Here is a 15194-nt window from a genome sequence, read left to right as displayed (position 1 = left end):
GCAGGGGAATGCGATATGGATGAACTGGTCAGGCAAATTTGCGTACGCTTTTCCGCCAGCCCCTCTAATACCGCTGGTCGCAAGAAAGCTAAGGCAGCACGAGATGACTCTCATCCTAGTTGCTCCAACGTGGGCGCGCCAGGCTTGGTACACCACGTTCCTCGAACTCTCAGTGGTGCCGCATCAAAGACTGCGCCTCACGCCCAGTCTTTTGACGCAGAACCATGGAGAAATTCAGCATCCAGATCCGCAACAGCTCAACCTGGCGATCTGGCTCCTGAAGTCCTAGAGTTTGGATACCTTAACCTACCTCCGGAATGCATGAACATCATCAAGGAGGCGAGGAAACCAACTACTAGAGCATGCTATGCTGCAAAGTGGAAGCGTTTTGTCATTTACTGTACAGCCAATGACATCAACCCGCTAGATGCATCTATCCCCAACATCATCTGCTATCTGTTGCATCTTTACAAGTGCAATCTAGCGTACACTTCCATTCGGATACATCTATCCGCCATAGCGGCTTATCTCCAGAACAGGCAGCACCTCTCTGTCTTCAGAGTGCCCGCCATTAAAGCCTTCCTTGAAGGTCTGAAACGAGTCATTCCCCCAAGAACACCGCCAGCTCCGGTGTGGAACCTCAATGTCGTTCTCACCAGACTGATGGGTCCACCATTTGAGCCACTGCACTCGTGTGAACTCCAGTTCCTTACGTGGAAAGTAGCTTTCCTTGTAGCTATTACGTCTCTGAGGCGTGTCAGTGAGCTGCAGGCGCTCACAATCCAAGAGCCATTCATTCAAATTCATCCAAATAGGGTAGTGCTACGCACTAACCCCAAATTCCTTCCGAAGGTGGTGTCACAGTTTCATCTAAACCAAACTATTGACTTACCAGCATTCTTTCAAAACCCGCAAACGGTGGCGGAAAGAATGCTCCATACCTTAGATGTACGGAGGGCGTTGATGTACTACATAGACAGAACACAACCCTTTAGAAAAACAAAACAACTCTTTGTTGCCTTCGCACCACAACACAAAGGCAACCCGATTTCCAAGGCAGGGATAGCCAGATGGATTGTTAAGTGCATCCAGATATGTTATCAAAAAGCCAAGCGCACTTTAACAATACCCCCCAGAGCGCACTCCACACGCAAACTGGGGGCATCCATGGCTTTCCTAGGGAACATTCCTTTAGAGGATATTTGCAGAGCAGCCACGTGGGTTACACCACATACCTTTACAAAACACTACTGTGTTGATGTGCATTCCAAGCAGCAAGCTGCTGTAGGACAGGCTGTTCTGAAGACACTTTTTCAGGTTTCTGCAGCTGGCACGGGCAACCGCCGCTGATGGAGGGACTGCTATGTATTCTATGCTAAGATATGAATTTAGCAGCCCACATGCCTCGAACTGAATATGCTACTTACCAGTATGCATCTGTTCTTGGCATGTAGGGCTGCTAACATTCATATCGCCCGCCCTCCTCCCCGGTGCCTGTCGCAGCTGCAGATATACTATTGTATTTATTCATTAGCATGGACATCCTTTACACTTTTCACTCCATCTTCTGCCACAATGGCGAAAAACAATCTGGGGATGGAGCCGATGCCCATGCGCACTGTAGTCCAGGGGAGGAGCCACCTATCTCAGGATACTTCGAAGACTCTTCCAGGACAACAATGTGCGATCATCCGAGCCCAACACTAGGCGGCGATCTAATGCTAAGATATGAATGTTAGCAGCCCTACATGCCAAGAACAGATGCATACTGGTAAGTAGCATATTCATTACTCACTGAGTTATGTGCCTTAACCCCTTCCGTGCTCATGACGAGCTCAGCTCGTCATGATGCACGGTGCTCGTGTGCTCCTGACGAGTTGAGCTCGTCATGACCACACCCATTCCTATTATTGTCCAGCACAGGAGAGGAATATCAATAGCAGCCATGAGGTTAGACACACTTTTAAAAGTGTCCCGATATTTGGCACTCCTTTCCCACTGCTGGACCAGCGGAATTGCCTCCCTCGTGTCCTTGAACCACATCTTAAATAGATATCTCCCTCTCCCTTCCTTTTGTATATGACTTTTCTCTCTTAACTCACAGCATTGACAGTAGGGTGAATCAACTGTGCTCTTTGTTGCAATGGCCAGAGCAGGTAACATTAACTTCTCAAACCCCTTTGCTGTTCATATATATTCTCTATGGGGCTGGATTGTGGCTACAGAGTAATCTTTTATGAAGATTATTAAAATAAGTATTGGTCTCAATTTGGTCTCTGAGATCTTGTTCTCTGCAGTTTCCAAATTCACTGTGTAGCAGCCCGGAATCCTTAGTGCAGCCATATATTTGTCATTAGTTTTCTGATTTCCTTGTTTCTACTAAAAGGTATGTGCTTCTACTTCGAAACGTGATCCTCCTTAAAGTGCCATTTCTTTCGATTCACAGCTTCAGTGTACTCCTGTCATCTGCCAAATTCAGCTGGGATCGGCTCAGTTTCTGGTGAGTGATCACATTTGTTTGACCCTCAGCACCCAATGAAATAAAACAGTGCTTCAAGTGACTTTCTTTCAATTTCTACCTAATGATGATTGAAAACTCTGTACCATTGTTTTCACTTAATGTTTGTCTTGCCTGGATTTTGGAAAACTGCAGTAGGCGGTTGCACACTCTGCGACCTTGCCATGGTTAGGCCTACAGTATATCCTGAGCTTTATCTTGCACTTTGTCAAAATAACTGGCACCAGTTTGCAATTTCTACAAAACTGTGCACAGTGCTGTTCATTTCTTATATCCCGATAGCATTTAGGTCAGTAAAGAATACTTGCATGCTTTCTCTTTGTGCCAATATCGCTTTCCTTTTGTGACCAGTGAATGTTTTGTGTCTGCGATTTATCTGCTAAACCGAAAAGGACCACTGCATCTTCTCACCATGCGTGGGGACGTATCCGCATTCTATGTGCTCTAGGTCAGGCACAGCCTTTGCATGCTATGATGGGTCAGCCTGACCTTGATTGACCAGCATGTTAGTGCTTTGGCTAGCCTCACTTGAGCAGTATGTTAGATAGCCACAGCCCTCCTCCCTTTTGTGCTCTGCCCGGTAGCATCTGTCCTGCTCTAAATGTCTGCTGCCCACTGCACTAGATGTACTTAATTTTTCTCTGAAACTGGTTCTTTTGGTTGGTCACTTCCCCTAACTTTACACGACAGGACTCAAAACCGCTGCTATTCATTGCTAAAAATATCTGGTGATCTACACCTACAAGCAAATTAACCATTCAGAAAATAAATCTGAGTCTTGTGGTGGGTGTGTAAAGTTGTTCGCTCATAGTTATGTAAATTCTATAAAGCCATAAAACTGCCACAGAAGAATACAATAATTTTGCTTTTGTTCACCAAAATAATTGCTGTGTTTGCATCCAAGGGAAATATAATCACTAAACTGCATACTTACACTTCTCTAGCCACTCGGATGAATTTGTCAATTTGAGTTTTCCTCCTTTGCAGTTAACCCACTCTAGAGTGCAGCCTTTCAGCGCAAGAGGCGATATTGTGCCACGTGTCCATTAGATTATGCTGCACCAAAGTCCGTACCATGGGACCAGATCCAAGACTTGGCAGGAATGATAGTGTGAAGAATGTAAGGATTGTACCCTTACTTCCACTCCTGCACCAGACCTTCCTGAAACATGGAGGCTACAAGACCCACCATGGTGCTCCCATGTAAGCCCTGTACTCCATGACCTGTCTGTAGTCTGCCTCGTGGTGCAACCAGACCCCAAGCCTTCAGAAGAGGGAGAAGACCAAAGGGGGAAATGGCACACCCAGACATTGCCTTATGTGACTGATTTGTGTCGCAGTGAAGTTAAAACCGAGAACACAATTTTGAAAGCGAGTGTTGATTTGGCTGTCCGCACGGGCATGGGGCTTCTCTTGACTTTGTGAACCTCTGTACTTGCTTATTGACTGGTGAGCTTCATGACCTGTCTGGTTTTTGGCGTGGCAAACTACCAGATACTCTTTTCCATCCTTCACCGATTAGGCTATTAGGGTGTAGTTAGTTCACAGCATGTGCAAAGTAATTGAGCTTGAGTTTTTATGTTTAGCTTGTAGGCTACATTTTTCAGCGGTACCTCCTGTAAGTGCTGCTCTTTTATCTGTTAAGCATTCAGCTCTCCTTCATTCAATACTCTGCTATTCCTTTGCCCCATCCTTTGTGCCCTCGTCCAACTCACTAGTGTGACTGACCTGCTTGTCAGTGCTCCCCATAATTCATCTTACTTCGAATTGCAGGTTGAGAGTAGCTTTCAGTTGTTCATGTGTGGCTTGATAGATTGTAGTGCCAATGTCTTAACCAATGCTCATTCCTGCTTTTTGGTCATATGTTGTGGTCCTCGTTCCTTATCACCACTGACTGCTGCGTCTACGGGCTACTCTGGCGATGATGATACACTTGCCCTCACTGAGAACGAGTGTTCAGTAATGAGAAACCTATCATGTACTCATAAATCTGAGCTGGACAGACGCCCATACATCATATTGCAGGCAGCTAAAAGTGACTTGGTGTTTTTGCAAGAGAGCCTCGTGAGTGGGGCAAAAGGAAGGACCGTGGAGCTCTTCTCCTCTTGCAGGCTGTTAACATTTGCTATACTTTTCAGCTCCAGTGTGGTAGAGACTCGAGAGGGTGAAGAATGATGTACTGTTTCTTTCAGCTTATCTTACTAAATAGTGCTTAACATACTGTGCCTTCGCTTTTAGGAATGATGGCCCGAAGAATGCTGCTGTTATCTCGGCTACCCTCCAAAAAGGTGAGGAACCATTTTCAAGCAGGCGTCAGTTAGACTTTGTAGCTTAAATGTCTTTTATTGTGCAACTTGATGTCTTTCTTGCGTTGTCTTACTAAGACTTGGATCATTGTATGCTGTGGGACCTATGTGCATGCTATAGCTTAACTCTTGATATTGGGTGCACTTGTGAGGTCAGTGTTTTGTGGGCCATGCTATCTATTTGAAAGACCAATTTGTCTGTAGTGCTTCTAAGAAGCACAGATGCATTGTCTGACCGAAGATGGTCATACAGATGCTGCATTCTGAAAGTATGCTTCGCTCCTCCACATGTGGTGTAAAGTTTAAAATCAGTCTGATTAATGATGAGACAATCCCGAACCTGACTTTATGAGGAGAACTCGTACGGATCTGACTGCTGAAATCAGATTGCCATTCCACATATGATTATTACTTGCTGATTGCAACTAAGGTTGAGCATATTTATAGATCGGATATGGTGGTTCTTGTAAAAATGGGGCAATATTTAGATCTAAATTGTGCTTTTAAAGGATGATACACTTCATGCAGCGAAAATTGCTGCAAGTTTTTCTTTGTACTCATCACATGTAGAGGCTTAACTGTTATCAAATGGCCCCCGTGGTTTCATATGCCAAGTAAATATATTGTGGGATTTAACTCGAGCACTTGTCCCAAATAATATTCACTCATTCCTATGAACAATCTCAGTTGATCTTTGTAAATCGTACAAGGTCCTTCATTTACTGCTTTCACCAAACCTCCAAATTGAATTCTCCACAGAATGTCAAAAACTTGCAGTTCTCTTTTGTCACAGTCAACCTCCCTATCTTTTAGCACCCCATGAATTCCTGTTAATATGCTGTTGTATTCCTCGACACTATTGGCATGAATCAAACTATCGTCCTGGAAAGCTTGTACTGGCTGAGATTTTGAAATCTGTACATTAGCTTCGGAAAATAGTAGTCACAAATGTGGGTCGGCATGGTATACGCAAATATTTATAAACACCAAATGGTGTAACAGAGGTAGTTAAGATTTGAGAATTGGCTTCAAGTATCACTTGATGATGTGCTGCATTAAGTTGTGTTGTTGTAAAATAACCGGCATCACTCAGGATGCCTACCATTTCCTGTATTTTGGAAATCGAATGATGTTCAGTAACAATATTCTTGGTGAGTGAGTGCCAACCTGCACACAATCTTATTTAGCCACCCCTCCTTTTGCCCACTCTAGGACAGCGGAAATAAACTGTGCTACATCAACAGGCTTAATAATCTCTTGCACACACAAGTCGCCTAAAAGCTGTCTCAACTCCCCCCCCCCCAAAGATTGAGTTTCACATTCATCTTCTTATGTTTGACAGGATGGGGCCTTTCTGCAAAATTGTGTGCTCAAACCGTTTCCTACAACCTACTTTGACAAAGAAAACCTCTCCAAAACAGTTCAAAATATTACCTATCCATCCGCCCCATCAGAATCGATGGGGTATCTGTACCTGGTGCGGTCCCTAATCTACCCTGATTAACCCATCCAATTAGGTCGCTACTGTCACTCGCTACTTAATCTTTTGTGTAAGTACCCCTGTCCTTAATCTCCTAAGCGGTCTTCATAGTAGCCGTAAGTAATGATACATGCTCACCAAATGCTTCACTTTTGATATGAAGACTTCAGGAGTACATTTGCCTGAACTTCTGTAAAGCTGTATTCAGATAAAATAGTTACAGGTAACCCCAAATCAGTCATAACTCTTTATCTATTGTTAACGCCAATTTTGACATTCCTTCACTCACATCATTTTTTTTCTCCTTAATGTGACTTACTCTCACTGAGTTATGTGCCTTAACCCCTTCCGTGCTCATGACGAGCTCAGCTCGTCATGATGCACGGTGCTCGTGTGCTCCTGACGAGTTGAGCTCGTCATGACCACACCCATTCCTATTATTGTCCAGCACAGGAGAGGAATATCAATAGCAGCCATGAGGTTAGACACACTTTTAAAAGTGTCCCGATATTTTGCACTCCTTTCCCACTGCTGGACCAGCGGAATTGCCTCCCTCGTGTCCTTGAACCACATCTTAAATAGATATCTCCCTCTCCCTTCCTTTTGTATATGACTTTTCTCTCTTAACTCACAGCATTGACAGTAGGGTGAATCAACTGTGCTCTTTGTTGCAATGGCCAGAGCAGGTAACATTAACTTCTCAAACCCCTTTGCTGTTCATATATATTCTCTCAGGGGCTGGATTGTGGCTACAGAGTAATCTTTTATGAAGATTATTAAAATAAGTATTGGTCTCAATTTGGTCTCTGAGATCTTGTTCTGTGCAGTTTCCAAATTCACTGTGTAGCAGCCCGGAATCCTTAGTGCAGCCATATATTTGTCATTAGTTTTCTGATTTCCTTGTTTCTACTAAAAGGTATGTGCTTCTACTTCGAAACGTGATCCTCCTTAAAGTGCCATTTCTTTCGATTCACAGCTTCAGTGTACTCCTGTCATCTGCCAAATTCAGCTGGGATCGGCTCAGTTTCTGGTGAGTGATCACATTTGTTTGACCCTCAGCACCCAATGAAATAAAACAGTGCTTCAAGTGACTTTCTTTCAATTTCTACCTAATGATGATTGAAAACTCTGTACCATTGTTTTCACTTAATGTTTGTCTTGCCTGGATTTTGGAAAACTGCAGTAGGCGGTTGCACACTCTGCGACCTTGCCATGGTTAGGCCTACAGTATATCCTGAGCTTTATCTTGCACTTTGTCAAAATAACTGACACCAGTTTGCAATTTCTACAAAACTGTGCACAGTGCTGTTCATTTCTTATATCCCGATAGCATTTAGGTCAGTAAAGAATACTTGCATGCTTTCTCTTTGTGCCAATATCGCTTTCCTTTTGTGACCAGTGAATGTTTTGTGTCTGCGATTTATCTGCTAAACCGAAAAGGACCACTGCATCTTCTCACCATGCGTGGGGACGTATCCGCATTCTATGTGCTCTAGGTCAGGCACAGCCTTTGCATGCTATGATGGGTCAGCCTGACCTTGATTGACCAGCATGTTAGTGCTTTGGCTAGCCTCACTTGAGCAGTATGTTAGATAGCCACAGCCCTCCTCCCTTTTGTGCTCTGCCCGGTAGCATCTGTCCTGCTCTAAATGTCTGCTGCCCACTGCACTAGATGTACTTAATTTTTCTCTGAAACTGGTTCTTTTGGTTGGTCACTTCCCCTAACTTTACACGACAGGACTCAAAACCGCTGCTATTCATTGCTAAAAATATCTGGTGATCTACACCTACAAGCAAATTAACCATTCAGAAAATAAATCTGAGTCTTGTGGTGGGTGTGTAAAGTTGTTCGCTCATAGTTATGTAAATTCTATAAAGCCATAAAACTGCCACAGAAGAATACAATAATTTTGCTTTTGTTCACCAAAATAATTGCTGTGTTTGCATCCAAGGGAAATATAATCACTAAACTGCATACTTACACTTCTCTAGCCACTCGGATGAATTTGTCAATTTGAGTTTTCCTCCTTTGCAGTTAACCCACTCTAGAGTGCAGCCTTTCAGCGCAAGAGGCGATATTGTGCCACGTGTCCATTAGATTATGCTGCACCAAAGTCCGTACCATGGGACCAGATCCAAGACTTGGCAGGAATGATAGTGTGAAGAATGTAAGGATTGTACCCTTACTTCCACTCCTGCACCAGACCTTCCTGAAACATGGAGGCTACAAGACCCACCATGGTGCTCCCATGTAAGCCCTGTACTCCATGACCTGTCTGTAGTCTGCCTCGTGGTGCAACCAGACCCCAAGCCTTCAGAAGAGGGAGAAGACCAAAGGGGGAAATGGCACACCCAGACATTGCCTTATGTGACTGATTTGTGTCGCAGTGAAGTTAAAACCGAGAACACAATTTTGAAAGCGAGTGTTGATTTGGCTGTCCGCACGGGCATGGGGCTTCTCTTGACTTTGTGAACCTCTGTACTTGCTTATTGACTGGTGAGCTTCATGACCTGTCTGGTTTTTGGCGTGGCAAACTACCAGATACTCTTTTCCATCCTTCACCGATTAGGCTATTAGGGTGTAGTTAGTTCACAGCATGTGCAAAGTAATTGAGCTTGAGTTTTTATGTTTAGCTTGTAGGCTACATTTTTCAGCGGTACCTCCTGTAAGTGCTGCTCTTTTATCTGTTAAGCATTCAGCTCTCCTTCATTCAATACTCTGCTATTCCTTTGCCCCATCCTTTGTGCCCTCGTCCAACTCACTAGTGTGACTGACCTGCTTGTCAGTGCTCCCCATAATTCATCTTACTTCGAATTGCAGGTTGAGAGTAGCTTTCAGTTGTTCATGTGTGGCTTGATAGATTGTAGTGCCAATGTCTTAACCAATGCTCATTCCTGCTTTTTGGTCATATGTTGTGGTCCTCGTTCCTTATCACCACTGACTGCTGCCTCTACGGGCTACTCTGGCGATGATGATACACTTGCCCTCACTGAGAACGAGTGTTCAGTAATGAGAAACCTATCATGTACTCATAAATCTGAGCTGGACAGACGCCCATACATCATATTGCAGGCAGCTAAAAGTGACTTGGTGTTTTTGCAAGAGAGCCTCGTGAGTGGGGCAAAAGGAAGGACCGTGGAGCTCTTCTCCTCTTGCAGGCTGTTAACATTTGCTATACTTTTCAGCTCCAGTGTGGTAGAGACTCGAGAGGGTGAAGAATGATGTACTGTTTCTTTCAGCTTATCTTACTAAATAGTGCTTAACATACTGTGCCTTCGCTTTTAGGAATGATGGCCCGAAGAATGCTGCTGTTATCTCGGCTACCCTCCAAAAAGGTGAGGAACCATTTTCAAGCAGGCGTCAGTTAGACTTTGTAGCTTAAATGTCTTTTATTGTGCAACTTGATGTCTTTCTTGCGTTGTCTTACTAAGACTTGGATCTTTGTATGCTGTGGGACCTATGTGCATGCTATAGCTTAACTCTTGATATTGGGTGCACTTGTGAGGTCAGTGTTTTGTGGGCCATGCTATCTATTTGAAAGACCAATTTGTCTGTAGTGCTTCTAAGAAGCACAGATGCATTGTCTGACCGAAGATGGTCATACAGATGCTGCATTCTGAAAGTATGCTTCGCTCCTCCACATGTGGTGTAAAGTTTAAAATCAGTCTGATTAATGATGAGACAATCCCGAACCTGACTTTATGAGGAGAACTCGTACGGATCTGACTCCTGAAATCAGATTGCCATTCCACATATGATTATTACTTGCTGATTGCAACTAAGGTTGAGCATATTTATAGATCGGATATGGTGGTTCTTGTAAAAATGGGGCAATATTTAGATCTAAATTGTGCTTTTAAAGGATGATACACTTCATGCAGCGAAAATTGCTGCAAGTTTTTCTTTGTACTCATCACATGTAGAGGCTTAACTGTTATCAAATGGCCCCCGTGGTTTCATATGCCAAGTAAATATATTGTGGGATTTAACTCGAGCACTTGTCCCAAATAATATTCACTCATTCCTATGAACAATCTCAGTTGATCTTTGTAAATCGTACAAGGTCCTTCATTTACTGCTTTCACCAAACCTCCAAATTGAATTCTCCACAGAATGTCAAAAACTTGCAGTTCTCTTTTGTCACAGTCAACCTCCCTATCTTTTAGCACCCCATGAATTCCTGTTAATATGCTGTTGTATTCCTCGACACTATTGGCATGAATCAAACTATCGTCCTGGAAAGCTTGTACTGGCTGAGATTTTAAAATCTGTACATTAGCTTCGGAAAATAGTAGTCACAAATGTGGGTCGGCATGGTATACGCAAATATTTATAAACACCAAATGGTGTAACAGAGGTAGTTAAGATTTGAGAATTGGCTTCAAGTATCACTTGATGATGTGCTGCATTAAGTTGTGTTGTTGTAAAATAACCGGCATCACTCAGGATGCCTACCATTTCCTGTGTTTTGGAAATCGAATGATGTTCCTGCACACAATCTTATTTAGCCACCCCTCCTTTTGCCCACTCTAGGACAGCGGAAATAAACTGTGCTACATCAACAGGCTTAATAATCTCTTGCACACACAAGTCGCCTAAAAGCTGTCTCAACTCCCTTCCCCCCCCCCCCCCCCAAAAGATTGAGTTTCACATTCATCTTCTTATGTTTGACAGGATGGGGCCTTTCTGCAAAATTGTGTGCTCGAACCGTTTCCTACAACCTACTTTGACAAAGAAAACCTCTCCAAAACAGTTCAAAATATGACATATCCATCCGCCCCATCAGAATCGATGGGGTGTCTGTACCTGGTGCGGTCCCTAATCTACCCTGATTAACCCATCCAATTAGGTCGCTACTGTCACTCGCTACTTAATCTTTTGTGTAAGTACCCCTGTCCTTAATCTCCTAAGCGGTCTTCATAGTAGCCGTAAGTAATGATACATGCTCACCAAATGCTTCACTTTTGATATATGAAGACTTCAGGAGTACATTTGCCTGAACTTCTGTAAAGCTGTATTCAGATAAAATAGTTACAGGTAACCCCAAATCAGTCATAACTCTTTATCTATTGTTAACGCCAATTTTGACATTCCTTCACTCACATCATTTTTTTTCTCCTTAATGTGAATTACTCTCACTGAGTTATGTGCCTTAACCCCTTCCGTGCTCATGACGAGCTCAGCTCGTCATGATGCACGGTGCTCGTGTGCTCCTGACGAGTTGAGCTCGTCATGACCACACCCATTCCTATTATTGTCCACCACAGGAGAGAAATATCAATAGCAGCCATGAGGTTAGACACACTTTTAAAAGTGTCCCGATATTTTGCACTCCTTTCCCACTGCTGGACCAGCGGAATTGCCTCCCTCGTGTCCTTGAACCACATCTTAAATAGATATCTCCCTCTCCCTTCCTTTTGTATATGACTTTTCTCTCTTAACTCACAGCATTGACAGTAGGGTGAATCAACTGTGCTCTTTGTTGCAATGGCCAGAGCAGGTAACATTAACTTCTCAAACCCCTTTGCTGTTCATATATATTCTCTATGGGGCTGGATTGTGGCTACAGAGTAATCTTTTATGAAGATTATTAAAATAAGTATTGGTCTCAATTTGGTCTCTGAGATCTTGTTCTGTGCAGTTTCCAAATTCACTGTGTAGCAGCCCGGAATCCTTAGTGCAGCCATATATTTGTCATTAGTTTTCTGATTTCCTTGTTTCTACTAAAAGGTATGTGCTTCTACTTCGAAACGTGATCCTCCTTAAAGTGCCATTTCTTTCGATTCACAGCTTCAGTGTACTCCTGTCATCTGCCAAATTCAGCTGGGATCGGCTCAGTTTCTGGTGAGTGATCACATTTGTTTGACCCTCAGCACCCAATGAAATAAAACAGTGCTTCAAGTGACTTTCTTTCAATTTCTACCTAATGATGATTGAAAACTCTGTACCATTGTTTTCACTTAATGTTTGTCTTGCCTGGATTTTGGAAAACTGCAGTAGGCGGTTGCACACTCTGCGACCTTGCCATGGTTAGGCCTACAGTATATCCTGAGCTTTATCTTGCACTTAGTCAAAATAACTGACACCAGTTTGCAATTTCTACAAAACTGTGCACAGTGCTGTTCATTTCTTATATCCCGATAGCATTTAGGTCAGTAAAGAATACTTGCATGCTTTCTCTTTGTGCCAATATCGCTTTCCTTTTGTGACCAGTGAATGTTTTGTGTCTGCGATTTATCTGCTAATCCGAAAAGGACCACTGCATCTTCTCACCATGCGTGGGGACGTATCCGCATTCTATGTGCTCTAGGTCAGGCACAGCCTTTGCATGCTATGATGGGTCAGCCTGACCTTGATTGACCAGCATGTTAGTGCTTTGGCTAGCCTCACTTGAGCAGTATGTTAGATAGCCACAGCCCTCCTCCCTTTTGTGCTCTGCCCGGTAGCATCTGTCCTGCTCTAAATGTCTGCTGCCCACTGCACTAGATGTACTTAATTTTTCTCTGAAGCTGGTTCTTTTGGTTGGTCACTACCCATAACTTTACACGACAGGACTCAAAACCGCTGCTATTCATTGCTAAAAATATCTGGTGATCTACACCTACAAGCAAATTAACCATTCAGAAAATAAATCTGAGTCTTGTGGTGGGTGTGTAAAGTTGTTCGCTCATAGTTATGTAAATTCTATAAAGCCATGAAACTGCCACAGAAGAATACAATAATTTTGCTTTTGTTCACCAAAATAATTGCTGTGTTTGCATCCAAGGGAAATATAATCACTAAACTGCATACTTACACTTCTCTAGCCACTCGGATGAATTTGTCAATTTGAGTTTTCCTCCTTTGCAGTTAACCCACTCTAGAGTGCAGCCTTTCAGCGCAAGAGGCGATATTGTGCCACGTGTCCATTAGATTATGCTGCACCAAAGTCCGTACCATGGGACCAGATCCAAGACTTGGCAGGAATGATAGTGTGAAGAATGTAAGGATTGTACCCTTACTTCCACTCCTGCACCAGACCTTCCTGAAGCATGGAGGCTACAAGACCCACCATGGTGCTCCCATGTAAGCCCTGTACTCCATGACCTGTCTGTAGTCTGCCTCGTGGTGCAACCAGACCCCAAGCCTTCAGAAGAGGGAGAAGACCAAAGGGGGAAATGGCACACCCAGACATTGCCTTATGTGACTGATTTGTGTCGCAGTGAAGTTAAAACCGAGAACGCAATTTTGAAAGCGAGTGTTGATTTGGCTGTCAGCACGGGCATGGGGCTTCTCTTGACTTTGTGAACCTCTGTACTTGCTTATTGACTGGTGAGCTTCATGACCTGTCTGGTTTTTGGCGTGGCAAACTACCAGATACTCTTTTCCATCCTTCACCGATTAGGCTATTAGGGTGTAGTAAGTTCACAGCATGTGCAAAGTAATTGAGCTTGAGTTTTTATGTTTAGCTTGTAGGCTACATTTTTCAGCGGTACCTCCTGTAAGTGCTGCTCTTTTATCTGTTAAGCATTCAGCTCTCCTTCATTCAATACTCTGCTATTCCTTTCCCCCATCCTTTGTGCCCTCGTCCAACTCACTAGTGTGACTGACCTGCTTGTCAGTGCTCCCCATAATTCATCTTACTTCGAATTGCAGGTTGAGAGTAGCTTTCAGTTGTTCATGTGTGGCTTGATAGATTGTAGTGCCAATGTCTTAACCAATGCTCATTCCTGCTTTTTGGTCATATGTTGTGGTCCTCGTTCCTTATCACCACTGACTGCTGCCTCTACGGGCTACTCTGGCGATGATGATACACTTGCCCTCACTGAGAACGAGTGTTCAGTAATGAGAAACCTATCATGTACTCATAAATCTGAGCTGGACAGATGCCCATACATCATATTGCAGGCAGCTAAAAGTGACTTGGTGTTTTTGCAAGAGAGCCTCGTGAGTGGGGCAAAAGGAAGGACCGTGGAGCTCTTCTCCTCTTGCAGGCTGTTAACATTTGCTATACTTTTCAGCTCCAGTGTGGTAGAGACTCGAGAGGGTGAAGAATGATGTACTGTTTCTTTCAGCTTATCTTACTAAATAGTGCTTAACATACTGTGCCTTCGCTTTTATGAATGATGGCCCGAAGAATGCTGCTGTTATCTCGGCTACCCTCCAAAAAGGTGAGGAACCATTTTCAAGCAGGCGTCAGTTAGACTTTGTAGCTTAAATGTCTTTTATTGTGCAACTTGATGTCTTTCTTGCGTTGTCTTACTAAGACTTGGATCTTTGTATGCTGTGGGACCTATGTGCATGCTATAGCTTAACTCTTGATATTGGGTGCACTTGTGAGGTCAGTGTTTTGTGGGCCATGCTATCTATTTGAAAGACCAATTTGTCTGTAGTGCTTCTAAGAAGCACAGATGCATTGTCTGACCGAAGATGGTCATACAGATGCTGCATTCTGAAAGTATGCTTCGCTCCTCCACATGTGGTGTAAAGTTTAAAATCAGTCTGATTAATGATGAGACAATCCCGAACCTGACTTTATGAGGAGAACTCGTACGGATCTGACTCCTGAAATCAGATTGCCATTCCACATATGATTATTACTTGCTGATTGCAACTAAGGTTGAGCATATTTATAGATCGGATATGGTGGTTCTTGTAAAAATGGGGCAATATTTAGATCTAAATTGTGCTTTTAAAGGATGATACACTTCATGCAGCGAAAATTGCTGCAAGTTTTTCTTTGTACTCATCACATGTAGAGGCTTAACTGTTATCAAATGGCCCCCGTGGTTTCATATGCCAAGTAAATATATTGTGGGATTTAACTCGAGCACTTGTCCCAAATAATATTCACTCATTCCTATGAACAATCTCAGTTGATCTTTGTAAATCGTACAAGGTCCCTCATTT

General features: G+C 43.4%; 6 non-coding genes across 6 annotated transcripts; all 6 read left to right on the top strand.

The window, feature by feature from the left end:
* The first annotated feature begins 4432 nt into the window (after positions 1 to 4432).
* LOC144765419 (small nucleolar RNA SNORD103/SNORD85) lies at positions 4433 to 4518 on the top strand. The gene has a single exon (XR_013597409.1). It is a non-coding gene; the product is annotated as a small nucleolar RNA SNORD103/SNORD85 (small nucleolar RNA).
* Positions 4519 to 5139: 621 nt separating this feature from the next.
* Positions 5140 to 5207, top strand: LOC144765436 (small nucleolar RNA SNORD50). The gene has a single exon (XR_013597425.1). It is a non-coding gene; the product is annotated as a small nucleolar RNA SNORD50 (small nucleolar RNA).
* Positions 5208 to 9266: 4059 nt separating this feature from the next.
* LOC144765418 (small nucleolar RNA SNORD103/SNORD85) lies at positions 9267 to 9352 on the top strand. Its single transcript, XR_013597408.1, has one exon. It is a non-coding gene; the product is annotated as a small nucleolar RNA SNORD103/SNORD85 (small nucleolar RNA).
* Positions 9353 to 9973: 621 nt separating this feature from the next.
* On the top strand, positions 9974 to 10041 carry LOC144765434 (small nucleolar RNA SNORD50). Its single transcript, XR_013597423.1, has one exon. It is a non-coding gene; the product is annotated as a small nucleolar RNA SNORD50 (small nucleolar RNA).
* A 4040-nt stretch (positions 10042 to 14081) lies between these two features.
* On the top strand, positions 14082 to 14167 carry LOC144765417 (small nucleolar RNA SNORD103/SNORD85). The gene has a single exon (XR_013597407.1). It is a non-coding gene; the product is annotated as a small nucleolar RNA SNORD103/SNORD85 (small nucleolar RNA).
* A 621-nt stretch (positions 14168 to 14788) lies between these two features.
* On the top strand, positions 14789 to 14856 carry LOC144765433 (small nucleolar RNA SNORD50). Its single transcript, XR_013597422.1, has one exon. It is a non-coding gene; the product is annotated as a small nucleolar RNA SNORD50 (small nucleolar RNA).
* Positions 14857 to 15194: the final 338 nt, after the last annotated feature.

This window comes from Lissotriton helveticus, chromosome 6 (assembly GCF_964261635.1).
Source record: "Lissotriton helveticus chromosome 6, aLisHel1.1, whole genome shotgun sequence".
In the NCBI taxonomy this organism is placed as follows: Eukaryota; Metazoa; Chordata; class Amphibia; order Caudata; family Salamandridae; genus Lissotriton; species Lissotriton helveticus.
Note: the sequence above shows the minus strand (reverse complement) of the source record. Positions and strands in the feature narration are given on the sequence as shown.